Here is a 19,545-nt window from a genome sequence, read left to right as displayed (position 1 = left end):
TAGGGTAAACAGGTTATCTCACCAAAGAAGAAAGGATGGAAAGCTTACCCTTGTCCTGGGCTTCCTGAGAAGACTCCAAGAGGAGCAATCTCCAAAAGAGATTTTCCCAACTGGTAGTCAGCTCTTAAATGGATTCTAGGAGAGGTGGAGCCAGCTCCACCCCTTCTGGCAGATCAGGTGAATTGCCTTCACCTGTGCCCCCAGGGCTGACTCATTGCTTGCCTCAGGTGGTCAATCAGAGGTTCCGGCCATGATTCACAAGTTCCCATACAATGTGTAAAGATCATAAGCAAAATTACCGGTATTTTTATCTTACCTGCTAACTAATGGCCATTCTCCTCTCTCCTTTTTTTTTTATATATTTTTTTTTCTTTTGTCTGAAATGTCACTTTTCTCTAAATTATGTGGGAAGACATTGTTTTGCTTGTTTTGCCCTTTTAATTGTAGAAAATGACATGAAACTAACAGACAATTTACATAACTCTGTCCAATAACAATTAATGATATTTAAAATTGAAATATTTTTCTTGTTCACATTTTGTATTATTCTCTTAACCAGGAAGAAATCCCAATAAAATTACCAATGGCTCAATGTCATAGAGGCAGTTATGTACATGTTAACTGTTAACTGCTGGGAACAGACAAAAAGCAAAATCATTGGTATGTCAAGTCATTTCTGTGTTGAAAAATTGTCATAACATCAATAGGAAAATACATGAATATTAATGCAATTTAAATATTTTCCAAGGAATATAATATCATATCACAATGCCAGGTGCTAATTTGTGCGTTAAAAACAACATAAAATATGCTCACTCAGGAAAAGTAAAGTTACAATAAGCCTTCAGCTGTAAAAGAAAACCTGTGTATGCTTGAAATTTTGCATTTGAGGTTTGATGTTATCAGTCTAGGACTTGAATTTTAGCTAAAAGACTAAACCCAGTCCCAAAACAAGTTCTCCAGCTAGAAGAATGAACTGTGTCTTACTGAACAAGAAAGGATACAATAGGTCAAATGTTAGTATAATAATAAAAGTAGATAATCTGCGCCTATTTTCTGTGAGAATCTTTTTTTTTCTTCTTTTTTTTTTTTTTTTTTTTCTTTCCCCCCCAAGCATAAAAGCAATTTCCTACAGCCACTGAAATAACTTGAGGTATATTTTCAATTCTTTTCATTTACACAGTTCCATTCCATTCAACAGAATTGTATTAATTTTCACATCTCACTTCTTGAACATAAATCTTTATTATCTCAATTAATGAGTTTCATTTTTTGCCTACCTTTGATGTGTTTTTTGAAAATACGCTATCCTTCCAGTCACGTTTTCTGGACAACTAAAGAGTCATTTGGCATAAACCCTTCAGCTTTGAGTTATGCTTCTTTCAGGCTTACTGAGAAATTGGTATGTCACTTGCTTCACAATTGTCTTTTTGTTCTGAAGATATTTTTTACTATTCATAATTGTATTCTGATAATGCCTCAAGATATTTTCTATAGACAAGAGGAGATTAAGTTCAATTGGGAGGAAGAAAGCCAAGACGAAGAAAAGCAGTTTTATTACCTTTCAATTATAAAGTCAAAGACATGAGATCATTCATAAGTAAAATCTGAACAAAAAAAAAAATTATAAGTCAGAAAGATAAATCTAAATAGAGAGATTTAAAAGAAAAAAAAAAAAAAAAGACTCTATGGATGCAGTTTACACTTAGAAAGTAAAAGTTAAAAGACATTTCTGCCAGTATAGAAATTAAAAAGAGTAGCAAACAGGAAAACATGAGTATTTTGATTCCTAAAACCAGTATTTTGATTCCAGTCATAGAAGCACAGAAGCATAGAATCATTCAAGTGGAAGAGACCTTTAAATGCCAGATAGTCTCAATCTCCTGCAATGAACAGGAACATCTACAGCTAGGTCAGGTAGCTCAGAACTCTGTCCAGACTGACTTTGAATGTCTCCAGGGATGGGGCATTCACTGCCTCTTTGAGCAACCTGTTCAAGTGCATCATTACCCTTACTGTATTTTTTTTTTCTTACATCCAGTCTATACCCTCTTTTAGATTGAAGGCCTTCCCACTTGTCCTATCACAGTAGACCGTGCTAAAGAGTCCCTTTCTTTCCTATAGGCCCCCTTTAGATATTGAAAAGCTGCTGTCAGATCTCCCTGGATCTTTCTCCTCTCCTGGGCAAACAGTCCCAGCTCTATCAGTTTGTCTTCATGGAGAGTTGTTCCTTGGATCAATTTTGTGACTATCCTCCAGAAGAGCTCCAACAAATCTATGTCTCTCCTGTACTGAGTACTCCACATCTGGACACAGTTCTCTAGGTGAGGACACGCCAATGGAGAGTAGAGGAAAAGGATTACCTCTCCGCCTGCTGGCTGCACTTATCTGGATGCAGCCCAGGATGTGGTTGGCTTTCTGAATTGCAAGGGCACATTGCTGACTCATGTCCAGCTTCTCATCCACCAGTACTCCCAAGTCCCTTTCACAGTCCCTTGGGCTGTGCTCAATTCTTCCTTCTCTCAGCTTGTACTGATAATGGGATTTGCTGTGACAAAGGTGCAACAAATGAAAGCATTTGGCTTTGTTGAATCTCATGAAGTTCTCCTGGTCCTACTGCTGAAGCCTGTTTAAGTCTCTCTGGATGGCATGCCATCCCTCAGGTCTGTCAACCACTCCAAATGGTTGGGGTGTCATCTGAAAGCTTGCTGAGGGCATATTGGTGCAGTGGATACCACAGAAGGATGGGATAATAATGCATGGCAAATGAGGTGATGACAGTACCTTCTAATAGGATACAAGCACTACAGAGCAATAGCAGGTAACAAAGAAGAAAAATTGGCTCAACTGTTCCAAAATCAGTGACATCTCAAGAGTACAACTTCTATCAGGAAAGATGCTACTCCCTTGTCTGCTAAACCTTAAGTGAGTTTGGTGAGGAATGGATCCAGGCTCCACACTTTCAGATCATTCAGGTGCAATCCTTACACCTGAGTTCCTTTGGGTTAGCCACACTTTCAGGTTGTGATCTGGCAATTTTGCTGCAGAAATTTGCTGCCATTCAGAAAAACCTGGGTAGGCTTGAAAAGCGGGCAGACGGGAAATTAATGAGGTTTAGTATGTCCAAGTACAAGGTATCACACTTGAATGGCAGCAATCCCATATATATGGACAGACTAGGAGAAGAGCTCACTGAGAGCAGTCATACGGAGAAGGACTTGGGTGTTTTGGTCCGTGAGAAGCTAAACATGAGCAAGCAAATTGTGCTTGCAGCCTGGAAGGCCACCAGTATCCTGGGCTGCTTCAAAAGAGAAATAGCTGGCAGGGTAAGGGAGTCCTCCTCTATTTTGCCTTCATGCAGCCCCATCTGGAGTACTGTGTCCAGACCAGGGGTTCCCAACACATGAAAGACATGGAGTTATTGAAGTGGTTCCACTGAAGGGCCATGAAGGTAAACTTCTTTTATGAAGAGGAAATTGAGCTTGTTCAGTCTGGAGAAGAGAAAGCTCAAGAGAGAATCTCACTGTTGCCTTTCAGTACTTGAGGAGAGCTTATAAACAGGAGAAAGAACAATTTTTTTACACTGTCTGAGGAAAGATTTATGCTACGCATTAGGCTGAAGTTCTTTACTCATAGGTGATGAAGTAGTTGCCCACAAAAGTTGTGGATGTACCATTAGTGGAGGCATTCAAACCCAGGTTGGATGGGGTCCCAAGTAGCCTTATATAGTGGTTGGCAACTCTGTAGGAGGGTAGGAACTGCCCTTTGACATGGTCCCATAACATATCCTTATCTCTAAATTGGAGAGATATAGATTTGAAGAGTGTATTATTCTGTGGATGAGAAATATTTTGGAAGTTCACAGCTGGAGGGTTATGGTCAATGGCTCTGTGTTCAGGTGGAGACTGATAATGAAGAGTATTCCCCAGGCATCCAACTTGGGACTAATAATCTTTAACATCTTTATCAGTGACCTAGATAATCATCATTCCCTGCACAGGAGTGAAGTTCACAGGTCAGTTGTTCCCTGGGTTGGTCTTTCTATCTTTCTTAAAAATGGGTGCAACACCTTTTTTACATTCATTAAAGATTTCTCCTCACCTCCGTGACTTCTCAAATATTGAGCATCTTGGAGGCGACAATCAGCCAATTCACTCAAGAACTGAAAAAATTAATACACAAGCTATTTTGCTGATATCAAAAACATCTTTTATATAATAAATATATATAATATATATATAAATAAATGTCTTTTTTTTTTTTTTTTCCCTTCTATAATACTTCATTAGAAACATGAGTTGTAGAAAATACTACACAATGTGCTATTTAGACTTTCAGGAGAATGTATCTGGGACTGCAAATATGTATTCATAGCAGCACCTAACCAGTGACAAAGTCTCACTTTGTCAACCTTTATCCAGTGTGCATTAGTATCATTTTCCCAGGTTGTACCAACCACCAGAACAATTCCTGTACCTGTGTCTTAATAGTATTGGCGTTTTAACAAAAGCTGCTGCTATAGTTCAGTTTGTATAGGATTGTATTTCATACAGGTCTAAAAAGATCTATTAATTTTCACACAACTACTTCATGTCAGCAAAGTTGTGATTAACATAAAAACTGTTATGTGCAATATTCAGATTACAAAGTTATGTCACATGGTAGTGTTTATAGAATTGTAGCTCATCTGGTTAATCCTGGACTATACTTGTGATATGAAGAAATAACAAGTAAACCTTTAAAAATGTTTAATTTTAGAAAATATATAGATGAACACTTTTAGGATATCAGAAAACATGATATTTAACTTTAAATTCGTTGTAAACATTGAGCAGTTTCCAACATTTGGTCTGTTCAAAGGTTTGTCTCTCTTGTTATAATGACGAAAAATGCTTTTTCTTACAGTAGAATTAGTATACCCCTCCGTCAATGGTTTGTGAGCTGGTTTGGCCCAGTAATGTTACTAGCAGGGTGGAGGCACCCATGGGTTCACACCTCTAGAGAGGGGAAAATAAAGGGAAAAAGAGATGGGCCTCAAAAATAACAGTGGCAATGATCTGAGAAGAAACAAACTAATTGACTAAATAAGATACTGGAATGAAAGATAACACATTATAGTGCAATATAATATAATATAATTAAAATTGGAGCTAATAAATCAAATATAATGAGGGAAAGTATCTGAAAAAGCTGAAGGCCTTAATGCTGAGGTGAATCATGCGATTGGGATGAGCAGCAGGAAGGAGAGACAAGAAAGGGAATAAAGGCAAAAAGAGGGACAGTAGGTGACCTTGCCAGGGGTTATTTCTTCTCTCTGAACGCAAATTCCTCTGATGTATGTAGTTCTCTGCCAGGACTGGTACCCAAAATTGAATCATTAACTCTTTTACTCCCAGTGCACTACATGATGTTATGATGTTGAATACCGATAGCCCAAAATAATAAACCATGACACCTTCTGAAAATGTTAAGATTAAAAGCTGCCTAAAAAACAGCGTATTCAAAAGAGCTGAAAATAGTCACTTCCAATTCTACTTTTGTTACATATAAATATATGTTAATATTGTTCAAAGTCAGCTATACATTTGAAGAACATTTGATTAGAAATCATCTTCATCTCTGTGTTTCCTTTCTTATGAGTAGACACCAGAAGTGTATTGCTGCAAGGCAGAATAGATCAGAGTAGATCTGAGTAGAGTACAAAGGTGATATTACAATTATTTTAAAATAACAAGTTAACAGAAAAATATAAATGAGAATTCATACAAAGACTACATTAGATAATGTAGGTAATAATGTGAAGATATGAGAAATGTTCTTTTTCAGTAGTCCTCAGTCCTAGTAGGCTCAGATAGAAATCACTATGGATCACAGTTTATTTCATGCTTTTGCAAGAGCAGGAGACCTTAAGAAAAGGCGTTCGTAACTAGAGAGACACAACAGTTCTATATTTCATACTTGCTGGTGTGAATTTTTTCCCCTGCTTTCTTATTGGTTGAGACTGGAGTTTACAGTCAATTTGACACTTCTAATTCCCTTAGCAAATGCTTCTGCTTGGTTATCTTCTCCCTGTTCTCCTATTTTTGTTTAGTTCTTACCTATTATGGTATGCTGGGATAATCTCTCATAGTTGCCCTGCGGTTAGCATTCAAACCACAAAACTGTTATGCACCAGTGTATCTCCCAATGTTAGTCAAAAATGTAGATCTATTTCACAAGCAGGAATTTATCTTGTATCAGAGCTCCATGGTGCGTCTTTGGAGTCATAACATCTTATTGTTACGTAAAAACAACATTTATGTCCCCATAAAGATGGTAATTCAATCTTTGTGAACACTGCCTGTTCCAAGAAAACAGAATAAAAATCATTTCATGAGGTTGAATTTCAGATTATTACTTAATACTTAAAAATGTTGAAATAAATTTGAAGGAAATTATGGGAAGGACAAGAATGAAAAAAATGAGTGAAGAAATGACTAAAAGAAATTTATTACATATCATTGAAATGTAATCATTTCAAAAGTATCCAAACCCCAAACCTTTAGAAGTGCTCAAATGTTCACACATTTATTTTGACATAAATAATTGTGAAGTTGCTTTTAAATGAACAACAGAAACCAAATCTATATTTTTAATAAAAACTTGTTAATCAAAACCTACTTCAATTAACTAAAGTATGTGACAGCATTAACTGTGTTATCATGCTTTAGCATCTGTATCTTAACAAGTTAAAAAACGAGCTCTTCTGCTTTTACATACAACCTATTTTTTGTTGTCAATATGAATTAAGACTGCTATGTTTGCATGATCTTCAGCTATACTCCTTTACACATCTGCTTTAATGTCTTGGTTCTTAATTGAGGTCTAGACTGTTACTCCTGAGCAGTGAACTAGTTTGAAATTTGGTGGGCTCTTTTGGGCTCTTGAGGTAAATGGTTTGGGGTTTATTTAATTTTTTATTTATTTATTTATTTATTTAATTTTTTCCGGTTCTGTGTCTATTTCTGCACATACAAAAAAAGTTCTCTAGTTTTCTGGATTTTTTATAATTATTTTGTATTTTATGTATTCCTTAGTTTATTGGAATTTACAATCCTTTTTGTTTAGTAAAGCCAAATTAGTAGGAAGATGTAATGTTTATAGGTGGTAATGACAGTAATTCAGTTTTAAATGTTCTAAAAACTGAGATGCATTTAGTAAAACATATCTACATAACACTAAAATATCATAGGAAGAAAAAGTGATATAGACAAGAGCAGGAAAACAGTTCTTTTGCAGTCTTACAAAATTATAATTCAGCATATAGCTCAAAGTAGTGTAGACAAAAAAATCTCAGCCAGAAAACTTTCCACAGCTCTTTTTGTCTGAATCACTTATTTTTTCTCCTTTAATATTGAAATTGATTCTAAAAACAAAACAACACTCTGCTACCTTATTTCTAATATGCTGAGAAATGATTGAAATATTTAGTGTGAAGGTGAGAACTGCCCTCTCTGAAAAGTACAGAAGACTTCAGCTGCATTTACCAGTTGGTACAATTTCTGAAATATTTATAATGTATGGCAAGCAACTTGGCACAAGATTGTAGTATTACACTGCTTTTGTGAACTCAGCATCTTGAGAAGCCTATAGACAGCTAGCATTACCACAAACTATAAGGTTTTATTGCTGTGATAATCATAACATACTTTTAAAATATGATCATTCTGATATCCATATCAACCCCAGAAACTCATTTTCAGTTTGGAAGCAGCAAATTTATTGAGTTCTTTGTTTCCTCTGGATATCTTCGTTTGAAAGGTAGCAGAAAAAGTTGGCTGTCTTCCTAAACTCAAATATCAAATACTGCTAAATTTGTTTCTGCAATAAAAAAAATACAACTATTGATGTGCTTTTCTTATGTTTCTCATATAACTGTTTTTATTTTTCACAAGAGCTTTGAAAACAAACAAACCAAAGCCAGTACATTCAGGCTTGGCTCTTTGTTTCCTTACTCTATTTTGAAACCAAGGATGTTGCAAGATTTGCTTCATGAGACTGATCTTAGCTTTTACGATTACTAGGGCTTTATAGAATTTCTTATTTGATTATTTAATATAACATTAAACAAACACTGTTGAGGTTCAACAGTCTGCTGACAGTAGTATGCAATTCTGATAGGTTCCAAAGGCAAACTTCTGAAAAAGCTTCACAACCTGAAAATAATGCTATAAAATTAAATACTGTTTTCATTTATTCAGTATGAAGAGAAAGGTAATGATCAACTGTGTTACAATAGTTTTCTTCTCTTCAGTTCATAAATTCAATAAATAAGAAGTGAAAAAATGCCTTCAGATGCACTTGGGCAAGTATGTCTTGTCTGCAGCAAAGTTTTTTTTCTGTTTATACTGAGTCTCTCTGAATTTTGGATATGAGGTGGTCAGGAAAATAATTTCAGTATCTGGATTAAAATCTTTCCCTGAGGTACTCAATGTTTCCACTCTCATACAGAAACAAAGGGAAAACAATTATAAATTTGTCATGTGGCAAAGTAAGTCAATATAGTTTTTGCTCCTGTTCAAGCAGTAATGTTTTTTTTTTCATAGGTTATTACTGTAAGAGCAAGACATGATCAAAATAATCTAAGTATAAAATTTTTACCATTATCATTGATGTCTTAATGATCATGTTTCTGTAAAGCACAATAGCATATATACTGCATGTAACAATATAATCAATTGCAGCATTTTTAACATTATTTATTTGCAAACCTGTGCACTGTGACTGTTATTGACATTTTTACTTTGGTGATCTTCAAAAATAAAAAGAGGACTTCTAGAATACGATACTTGAAACAATAATAATATAAAATTAATTTTATATAATTATATATAGATAATTTGTAGACATGTAGGAAGTGTCATTTTGCCTCTGCTAAAGAGATAAACATTTTGCATTATGCAATTCAAACAACCTTGCTTTGTTGTACTGCAAGGTTCTGTCTCCTTCTCCTAATATTGTGGATCAGGCTGCCAAATTATTTTCTTTTTCTGTCCCTGTGGTGCTATGTTTACTCATCTGCTTCTAAGTAGATCACATTTATAAGGTAGACATTTTTTCAAACACTTAAATCTGTGTCTGATTTGAAACTCAATCCCAAAGCAAAAGAGATATGTCACTAAACAAATATTTAAAGAAAAAGATCAGAAATACCCTTCTCTATAATCATAACAGTGGGAAGTTCAATATTTCTGCTCAAACAAAAAGGCTGGTAGATGTATTTACCAAAGGCGTTATAACGTTTGCAGTGGACTTTGCAGAATACAACATTTATAAAAATTTAACAGTGTCTGGCAGGTGCCAAGCATTCTCATGGGAATTAATATTATTCAGATACTGACTTTCATTTGAACTTCAAACTCTTTTTTTTTTTTTTTTTTCTTTTCTTTTTGTGGATGGCTTTTTAATGGCTTTTGGAAATTAAATAGATTTTTGTTTGTGTAATTATACAGTTGAGAATTTACTTGTGGGAAATAAATGCCAGGAAAGCCAGGGACTATTCTGGACTGTGGTAGTTTTCCTAAATAAATAAATGAACAAACAAACAAATAAATAAATAAATCCACCCATCCATCCATTCATCCATCCATCCTAGTGGTATAGTGTTTTAAGTGTAATATGAATACATAGCAAGTGTGAGCTTCATCTTTTTCTCTTTCATTTATTTTTTTTTTAATTTTTTTTTTTAATATGAATGAAGTAGAGGTATTTTTCCAGTAGTTTTATCTTTCAGTATCCAGTCCTTTGCTACATCTGTTGTATTTTTTCTTTTCTGATATTAGTAGACAAAATATTGTTTTTTAGTTTGACTAACAATTAGCAATAAAATTCAAATAAGAATGTAATTTTGAATGTTGGGGAAAAAAGAAAAAAAAAAATCAATTGTGTGTTTTTTTTAAAGCCCTACAAGTAGGTGATAACTGTTGCATTCCAGATTTTTGGATTCTAGATTTCTAGTATATATATTTGAAGATAACAAAGAATTTAGGAAATAAAAGAAAATGCTGTTTAGACAGACAAGTATTAGATAGTGGCTTAACTGTCTTTCAGTTTTCTGAATTTAGAGAACGTGTTTAATTCTATAAAATAAGTTACAGTAAACTAAATGTAAAAATTGTGTCAGAGCATTTTCAGTCTCTTTCTGCTAAGACTACTGTTTTCATTGGTTGCAAATATTGCTGCCAAAGAAACTCTGTGGCATATCTCTAAGAGAAAAAATAGACATACACAGTTTAATAAAAACTGTTTTCTGATGTCAAATTATAATTTACCCCAGGATAGCACTGGGCTGTAGAACTTGTCATTATTAGCTAACATAGAGGGAAAGGGTGAAAAATATCTGTGAGAATTTATTGAGATTCTGTGAGATTTCAGAGAAAGCGACAACTAGCACAAGGCTTGTTAGCAGAAACACATCATATGTGCAGAAAAGAAGTTAAAAAAAAGAAAAAAGTGATAAGTGCAATAGGACAGGAATAGGAATATGAAGAAGTCTCCAAATACATAAAGAAATCTGATTTGTTAGATAAATGCCTTCCACAGTCTGGCAAAACTCCACAATATTTACATATTTTGGTCACCAGTGAAGTTTTCTACTGAAATTTCTGGAAATTTTGTATGTGTTTGTGTGTGTTAAAATTTGTTTTTGTCTTAAGTTTGTTCCTATAGATTTTTAATTTGCAATTACATCTGACCTAATACTTAGAAACATGCTTTAAGACTAAGTGTGAGAGATTTAGTCAACAATTAGATATGTATTTCACATCTTATTTGTTGTGAAATGTGCAATCCACTGATATTTTGTTTCTTGCTGTGTGAAAAATATTTTGTGAATAGAAAGAAATCTTTTACAGAGAGGATGGTGAAGTACTGGAACAGGTTACCTAGTGATCTGGTTGATTCCCCATCCCTAGAGATTTTGAAGAGGCTGGATAAAGCCCCAGGCAGTCTGATCTAGTTGTGGTATCCCTGTTCACTGCAGGGGAGTTGGACTAGGTGGCTCTAAAAGGTCCTTTCCAACTCAAAGGATTCTATGATCCTATTTTCTCTAAAAACTCACTGCCAGTAGAAAGTGGATAGATTCACTAAGCATAACTTTTAAACAAAAAAAGGGAAATGTTGTTAAAAGGAGAGATATCTTCTTGCTTAATAATTTCATAATCATTCTGGCATGTTCTACTCCTTCATGAAATTGGTGTGATATTTCAAGCACTTCTACTCAAAGTGAGGTGGAGTAGTCTTTTCAGTTTTGAATTTCTTACTAATTGATCATTATTAAAAAAAATAACAAAAAGTGACGTTAACATTATTCCATAGATATAACTAATGTGTGTTCACTCAACAGAATGATTTCCTATTCCAAAGTAAATAACATTTTTTTCATTGGCACACTGCTGGCTCATGTTCAGCCGACTGTCCGTCAGTACACCAAAGTCTCTTTCCGTCAGGCAGCTTTCCAGCCACTTCTACCCAAGCCTGCAGGGTGTCTGGAGTTGTTGTGACCAAAATTTAGGATCCAGCACTTGGCCCTATTGAAACTCATGCAGTTAATCCTGGCCCATCAATCCAGTCTAGGTTCCTCCGTAGTGCTTTTCTCCCTCCAGGCAGATCAAGACTCCTTCCCAAATTGATGTCATTTCCAGACTTACTGAAAATGCACTCGATACCCTTATCAAGATCATTAATGAAGATGTTAAATAGAAGTGGCCCTAGTACCAAGCCCTGGAGGACACTGCTTGTGGCTGGCCACCAGGTTGAGTAACTGCATTGACCACAGATTTCCCCAAACACTGTAATTTTGTTAAAAGATGATTTTTTTTTACTGTAATCAACAGCAAGGTTGAGATCTTTTAATAAAATAAAGAGAGAATGAGGGACATAATGCCTATACATTTAAAATAACAAATGAAAAGGTTAAGACTTTAATTTTTCTCTTCTACAAACATTGTTTTTTTGTTTGTTATTAGGTGTTTAGGAAATCCATAACTCCTAATATGAATTGCTCATGATCTGAAACAGAATTTAGGGACTAATTTAAGAGAACATTATACAGAAACTCTTAGTTCTGCAGTTCCCTCATTGTTAAGGAAGCCCATATGAAATGGAGGCAGTTACAGAATTGTTCTATTACTTTTATGGCCTAGCTAAGCTTATCAAACTTTGAAGAAATAAATACAAGAGATGCATTTTGCCTCAGAACTCATTAGAAAATAAGGATATAAAAGATGAGGTAATATCATGAGACTCACAGAGACTGCTAATGAAATGTTTTCTTTAATTCTGGTATCTGTTTTTCTTTAAGAGACAATTTAGCTATTTCTGAAAAGAAAAACAGAAAATACAGACTTCTGCTGGGATAGTGTCTTCATTTTTATCTCTTCGACACTGGAGAGTGGCAATAGTCACTGAGAAGAACTCAGTTTTTCCTTACATAATCTTACATTTGTAAGATTAAAAAATGAGGAAGATATTTAACTTGCATGAGGAAGCATTTATGATATCCAGTCATCTCCTACATGAAACTTTTTCAAATGCATTTTAATAAAGTAATTTTACAGGATGTAGAGAATTTCTCTTATCTATCATAACAGCAATATTTTCAAAGGATGCTGTGTAATTAAGCAGGAGATCCCCTGCCTAAATTGCAATCCTAAATAAAACTGTTTTTCCAGGTGTTTCTCTGAGTGCTTTAGAAAATTTCCAAGCATAATTCATTACAACTAGTTGGTCTGCAGTCATCTCATTTTCAGTTTCTTTCTCTTTCCTTTTCTTTTAATGACATTTATGTTCTAGAAAATCTTTTAGATGTTTACACAAATGATAGTGGTGGAATTCAATTGTACAAAACTGAGAGGCATTTAGAGAACACTTAATATTTTTTCCCACTTGTTTCAGTCTGAAAATTTAATTTTTTTTCTGCAGTTTTTCAACAGACTCTCCTAAAATATTAGCATCTTGATAACACAATGCTTATTTCTCTTCACATGTTTTGTCTAGTCATCTAAGTTTGAGTGAGGAATTATGCATAAAATTTATATTCCAGAAAACTCCACTTAAATATATACAAGATTAACTCAGGGAAGAGAGGGAAGGGTGGGAAAGATGGAAGTGGAGTTGCTTCGGAAACTGAATTACACTACTCAGCATTCAATTGCTCTGCATTATTTTTAATTCTTAACTCTAAATAATTCCTAATTTGCTTTTAACTTTTTTTTTTTTAAAATTATGCACCCTTCCTCCACCTACCTCACCCTCCCCTTCCCCCCCCACCAAAAAAAAAAAAGTTAGTTATTAGCCTAACTTATCTTTAATGTACTATCTTTTATATGTTTTGTTGTTGTTTGCATGTTTGTTTGTACTTTTTTTTTTTTTTTAACCAGACTTCACATACTTCTTTTTTTTTTTTTTTTTTTTTCTGTATGCTCTTCTAAATGTTTTCTTCCCACTCAAATTTTCATTTTGAATCTTACCCAGTAATTTCTAATTAGCAATTCTTCAGAACAGCATTCACTGTAAATAACTATCAACAGGATCCACATCCAAAGCTTCCAGCTTGACAAACTCTTTGTGACTGCAAAAGTTCTTCACCTGCATTTTTGTAGAGAATGGTGTTAGTTAGACAGCATGAAAATAAAACATGAGCAGGAAACCTTGGTGGATAAATTTAGTTTTCAGAAGCTTTACGATTATAACAAACTGCTATCACTTCTCCTTTTAGTGTTAATTGAGGAAAAAGAATGATAAAACTGGTTTAAAAAATCAACAATGAAGAAGGAAAAGTACAGATAAGAAAAATAAGCATTATTTCATGGACTATTTACCATAAGTGGTGCGAAATTTTTTTGAATTATGCAAGACTGAATCTGTTACAGGATACTGAACATGAAAATTCCCTTAATGACTTAAAAGCCCAAGAGCTAAAATGTTAGATTTGATTTCCTGGAGCAGTGAAGGAGATCTTTTAGATGATGTAAATATATTTCTTCAGACAACCAGAGTTGTAAAAAAGAAACACCACCACCACCACCAACAAAAAACAACTGTGAATGTATTTGGGTCTTAAAAGAAGAGAGTTAGAGATAACCGCATTACACAGCATTTTGATAATAGATCTAATTATAAAACTAAGGAATATTTAAATAGCAGGAGAAATATAACACATGGGACAGTTTTCATGATGGACAAATGCTGGCATTGAAAGTACTGAGAATACAGTTCATCATGATGTTTTCATTTTTTGCTGTTTTTTCAATAGATAATGTCATATTTATTTTAGCTATGCAACTTAAAATCATTAGGTAATCTTGCACATTCTTTTTGAGAAAAAAAAAATACAGCTTTAATAGTTTCACTATGTAATATTATTAATTTTGATTAATTAATATTTTTCAAAGGACGTTCTTTGATATCTGTATACCCAGCATGAGATTAAGAAACAACAGTTCAAATGTTGGTCCAAGCAGTTTATTATAAATCCTAATCAGGGAGATGGGGAAGGGAAGGGCAGTGACTATGATGAATTAGGGTGATGGGGAAGGGAAGGAGGGTGGCTGTTATGAATTAGGAATGATGGGGAAGGGAAGGAGGATGATAGAAAAGATAGGAAAGAAGCAAGAATTGTGTAAAGCAGAGATAGTCACCATGGATCCAGCAGCGGTCCCATTGCACATTGTTCTGGCGGTCCAAGGCAAAAGTGCATGGGGAGAGCAGCAGCAGCACTGCCAGCCTTGGACAGCAAGCAGGTAGCTGCAGAGTAAGTCCAGGAGGAAGCAGGAGGATTCAGCTAGCAGGCCCAGCAGAGTCCGTCAGCATGCAGGCATTCCATAGTGAGGAATTTGATGGCAGACATTTTCAGGGGAGAGCAACAGCAGCATGGCCAGTCTTAGGCAGCAAGCGGGTAGCAGCAAAAAGTTGCAGAGCCAGTCCAGGAGGGAGAGGGGCAGGTCATGAGGTTTCTCATGTCAGAAACCTCTTCTTCTTCATGAGGAATCTGTTGCCAGAAAAACCTAAACCTCAAGGTTTTTTCTCCTTTTTATCTTTCTTCTGCCATTTGGCATTCCTGGGTGCTTGGGTAAGAGTCATGGGCAGCACCTCCTGAGATGGCCATCTTCCTCAAGATAAGCCCACACAAAAGACTGCTTCCCGGCCATTGATCTGTGACTTATCTCTCTCTCGTTGCTCCTGACCTTGTCAATCTGTGTTCCCCAGACAAAGGATTTTGCAATCCTTGCCCAGGACTTGTTCATCAGTGTTCTCCAGACAAAAGATTTCTCACCCTTGCCCAGGTTTTGCTTGGACTTGTTCATCTGTGTCCCCAGCAAGCTTTGAGACAATGATGTAAAAAAATAATGTCTTACAATGTTGTACTAAGGGACATGGTTTAGTGGGGAAAATGAAGAATTTGGGAAAGCTAACAGCATCAGCCAAACCTCTGGCAGCAAAGAAGGCTTGGGGTTTTTTAACTTCCAACTTTCTGATGTCTGTTTGTGATTGACTACATGGAAATGAATGTCAGAGGAAAACTTCAAATTATGTAGACATTAATTGCTTTTTGGTTTTCTCAGTTTTTTTGCGCTCAAACAAGAGCTATTTTCTGAATAGTGACTCAAATGTAATAAGGCATTTGACTAAAACTTTTCTTCATATACTTCCATATTACACTTATAACTTTCCTAAATGTGTGACTGAAATTTTCCTTTTACGTATTCTGTGGGAGCCTAAATAAAGCTACCTAGGATTGCATATGATGAATGGCACATATATGAACAGATCTACAACAGGTTATCACAATTACAACAGGTTATTCACAATTCCAGACACACCGTAAGGGTAATCCAAGTACCTATTTTCAGTCACAGACCAGAAACTTAAGGTTTTTGACAGATCATAAAGTCTGTACAGTTGCAGCGATGGAAACTAATGAAGTGAGCTTTCAGTGAAAGTATTAACTCCTAGTATGTGTTCTTTCCTGTTGCACAATTCCAATCGGTCTGTCTTTTTCTTCACATCTGTATGATTTCCCCATTTCTTTCTTGAATAAGACATTTAGTTTTAAGCCTCAAAGAATTTTTTGCAAAGATATCAGAAAATCTACTGATTCTGCCAAGAATGAGATGAGAATACTCCTAGTACTCTCTAGTTCAGGGAGGGAGAAACTCTGAAGGTGGAAACATTTGTTTTTGTTCTGCATAAGATCATTTCAACAATTCTACTGATTCAACTTATACGCAGTAGATCAAGGGCACTTACAGTGTCACAGAGAAAGGAATCATTACTTCTGGATAAGAATATAAAGGCAGTACTTATATCACTTCTTGTGCCTGGGGCAGTGATGTTGCAACTGTATTCTAAAGAACATAATTCTGATGCATTAACTCAGTAGTCTAAAATCAATTGTAAGCAGCCCCAACACCAAGCATATAACTCTTTTCATACTAATGGCTGAATATAGCATAATTCTTTGGAGAAATAATGCAGTAAGATGCTAATGAAAATGTTGAGAAATATGTGAATTAAATGCAAGTGAAACATAACTCTATAACTTGGGGTCACTTAGGAGTTGGGATGGTTTTAATTGTTTTAATTTCCCGTCATTCTCAATATCTTATTCAGAGTCAGAGTAGAAAAGTGTGTGGCCTCATATTTTTCCTTACGTTTGAGCTTCAATTTCTGCCACCTGCTGCTTCTGTGTTTGAAAAGTCTGAAACTTCACAGAAATATGCAATATCCTGCTTTTGCTCTGCTTTTAAAAGAATTGCTGATCTGTAATACACTAATTACATAATGACAATTGACATTCTGCCCTTTGAAGAAAAAAAGTAGAGTCTCAGTAGAGATAAATATAATTTGTGTGTATTCTAACCTCACACAGCCCTATTTGCAGATCTAATTTAAGAGAGGATTTAAGACTCAATTCTGTCGCAACAACATTGTAGTAATGTTGCTGTACTGGCTATTTTACTGCTCTTCTTTACAGTGCTTAAAGTTCAGAATGTAGCTACGTGTTTCTGTTGAGATTTAATTTTTTGTGTTTATTTCTGATATTTTGCATTGGTCGACTCTAAATTGAATCCAAATTGAGATAAAGATACTAAAGTTTGGGAGTGTCTGGAAGTTAGGTTCAAGTATTAAAGCAACATTTCAAAGGGCGTATCTGCATAATGGCACAAGACCCTGACCGAGGCTGGCTTATCAGTATGTTAATTTTTCTTAGAAAAATAAAATACCAAAATTTGCTAGTAACATTTTTTTATGCTTTAATTTATTTTGTGTATTAATTCATAGTACCATATATACCAAAGAGTTTTGTGTCTACTGTGTTTTAACTTCCACAACAAACATAGGAAAACACTATAGATCACAGCAAGTAGGAATTAATAAGTTAGGGTTTGGAATTTTTAATAGCTTTCACTGAACTCACCTGGTTTAGAACATCTGTTCCTAGTACAGTGAGGCTAACCCCTTGTCTCAGAATGGTTTTTCAAAGTTCAGTTAATTAATTTTCAGTGCTATCTTTCCTTATCACCATCTAATTTTTCCACACGGCTTACAGTAAATATGTTTAGTCAATATATTAATATCATAGAATTGCAGTGACCAGAGTATCAAAATTCAGAACGCGTGTTTTTTTTTCACTCTGTCTTCATGAAGCTGCAATTTGTTGCACCTAATACAATTGAATATTTATCTAAATAAAATAAAATAAAAAAAAGAACTCTTGTTTCTGCAAATAGCTGCACTCATTATCAGTTTTTATATGTGTTTTTTTTTTTTTTTTTTTTTGTTGTTGTTGTTGTTGTTGTTTTGGTATTTTGTTTGGATTTTTTTGGAGGGGAAGAAAGGATGTCTCCTAAATATGTTCTGTCCTGTGGGAGTGTTATAGATGGCATTACCAAGCAGTTTATATGTTCTTATCTATTTCTTATCAATGAATTGTGTGATAATACAAAAGAAATGATTCATCATTATATGAGTGATTGCTTCCAACAACTGCAAGGCAAATAGTCTTGTTCTTTCAATAATCAACTAGATTTTCTGTTACTTGTGAATACATAAGAGTAAGTAGTAATTATCCCTACTTATGTGCAACTAAAGAAAAACTTTGCCATTAGATCTGACTGTTTGGTTGCTGCCTTCTATTCCCATTGCAATCCTTCATTCCATCTTTGATTCACAACACTGACCAAATATATAAATATGTGTGCATGTATAAATATATATGTAAAAGCACATATGAAATGCATTGTTGCTCTGACAATTCAATATATTGAATATATAAAGATATTGTGTAGAACAACATAAAATTAATGTTATCTTGATTCTTATAGAAATATACATATATACTATAGATTGCAATTATGATTTTATAACTGAAACACAAATAATAGGAAAAATAAAAAACATATTTTAATAAAATAGTAGCTTTTCACTATATATAGGAGAATATATATAACGATGTATGTTTGAATAAAGTATCTGTGTGAATATAATTATATGTATGCAAATTCATAGAAACAGAAAAAATAGCAATTTCTTTTTTTAACTTTAATGCAGATCTTATTAATGCAGGTAATTCTAAAATGATGCAGTGTCCCATCAATATATTTGAACACTTTATTCTTCTTTATTATAATTTATTAATTAAGCTTAATGATAACATCATTATTAAGGAGTTGGTACAAAATACCTACACTTTGATTCTTTCAGTTACCAGGTGGCAGAGGAGAGTAGCCTTTAGAAAATAAAATATAGGAAGATATTTTTATGAAATCATAGAATCATTGAATTATTTATGCTGGAAAAGACTGTTAAGATTATCAAGTCAAACCATCAACCTATCCTTGCCAAATCCACTCCTATGTTATGCCCCTAAGGGAAATATCTGCACGTATCTTAAATACCTTCAGAGATGGCAACTTGACCACTTCCTTGGGCAGCTTACTCCAATGCTTTACCAAGCCCTCCATGAACAAATTTATCCTGTTAGCCAATCTAAACTTTCTCTGGAGCAACCGGAGTCTGCTTCTCACTTGTCATTTGAGAAAGGAAACTGACATCCTTTTCAATGCAATTTGTTTCAAGTTGTGATAGAAGGTGATGAGGTCTATTTTCAGTATGCTTTTCTCTAGACTAAACTAACTCAGTTTCCACAAGGCCATTCCTTGTCATTCTTGTTTCCCAGTCCTTGTGCCTTTGTTGCTTTTCTGTGATGTCATAGAGTTATTTCTAGATCTGTGTCTGCTATGGGGGGACAGCAGGCCCATAGGCCCACCAGCCCAGAGAAAAGGCTGTTTGTACTAAGTTGTTATGACCCAAGTGCTGAACCCAACATTTAGATTTCCTGAGTGTAATGTGATTAGATTTGGTTCACTGATCTAGCTTTTCAAATTACTTTTTGGAGCCTTCCTACTCTCATGTAGATCAATAATTCCACTCAACTTGATATTGTCTGTAAGCTTACTGAGGGAAGATCTCTTACTGAGGGAAGATCCCTCTTACTGAGGGAGG

At 34.7% G+C, this 19,545-nt stretch overlaps 1 protein-coding gene across 9 annotated transcripts in view; it reads left to right on the top strand.

The window, feature by feature from the left end:
• Nucleotides 1-19,545, top strand: part of PTPRD (protein tyrosine phosphatase receptor type D) — a 1,217,200-nt gene that overhangs the window by 431,705 nt on the left and 765,950 nt on the right. The window lies entirely within an intron of this gene.

The sequence above is a fragment of the Lagopus muta genome, chromosome Z (genome assembly GCF_023343835.1).
Source record: "Lagopus muta isolate bLagMut1 chromosome Z, bLagMut1 primary, whole genome shotgun sequence".
NCBI lineage: Eukaryota > Metazoa > Chordata > Aves > Galliformes > Phasianidae > Lagopus > Lagopus muta.
This window is presented reverse-complemented; position numbering and strand designations above follow the sequence as displayed.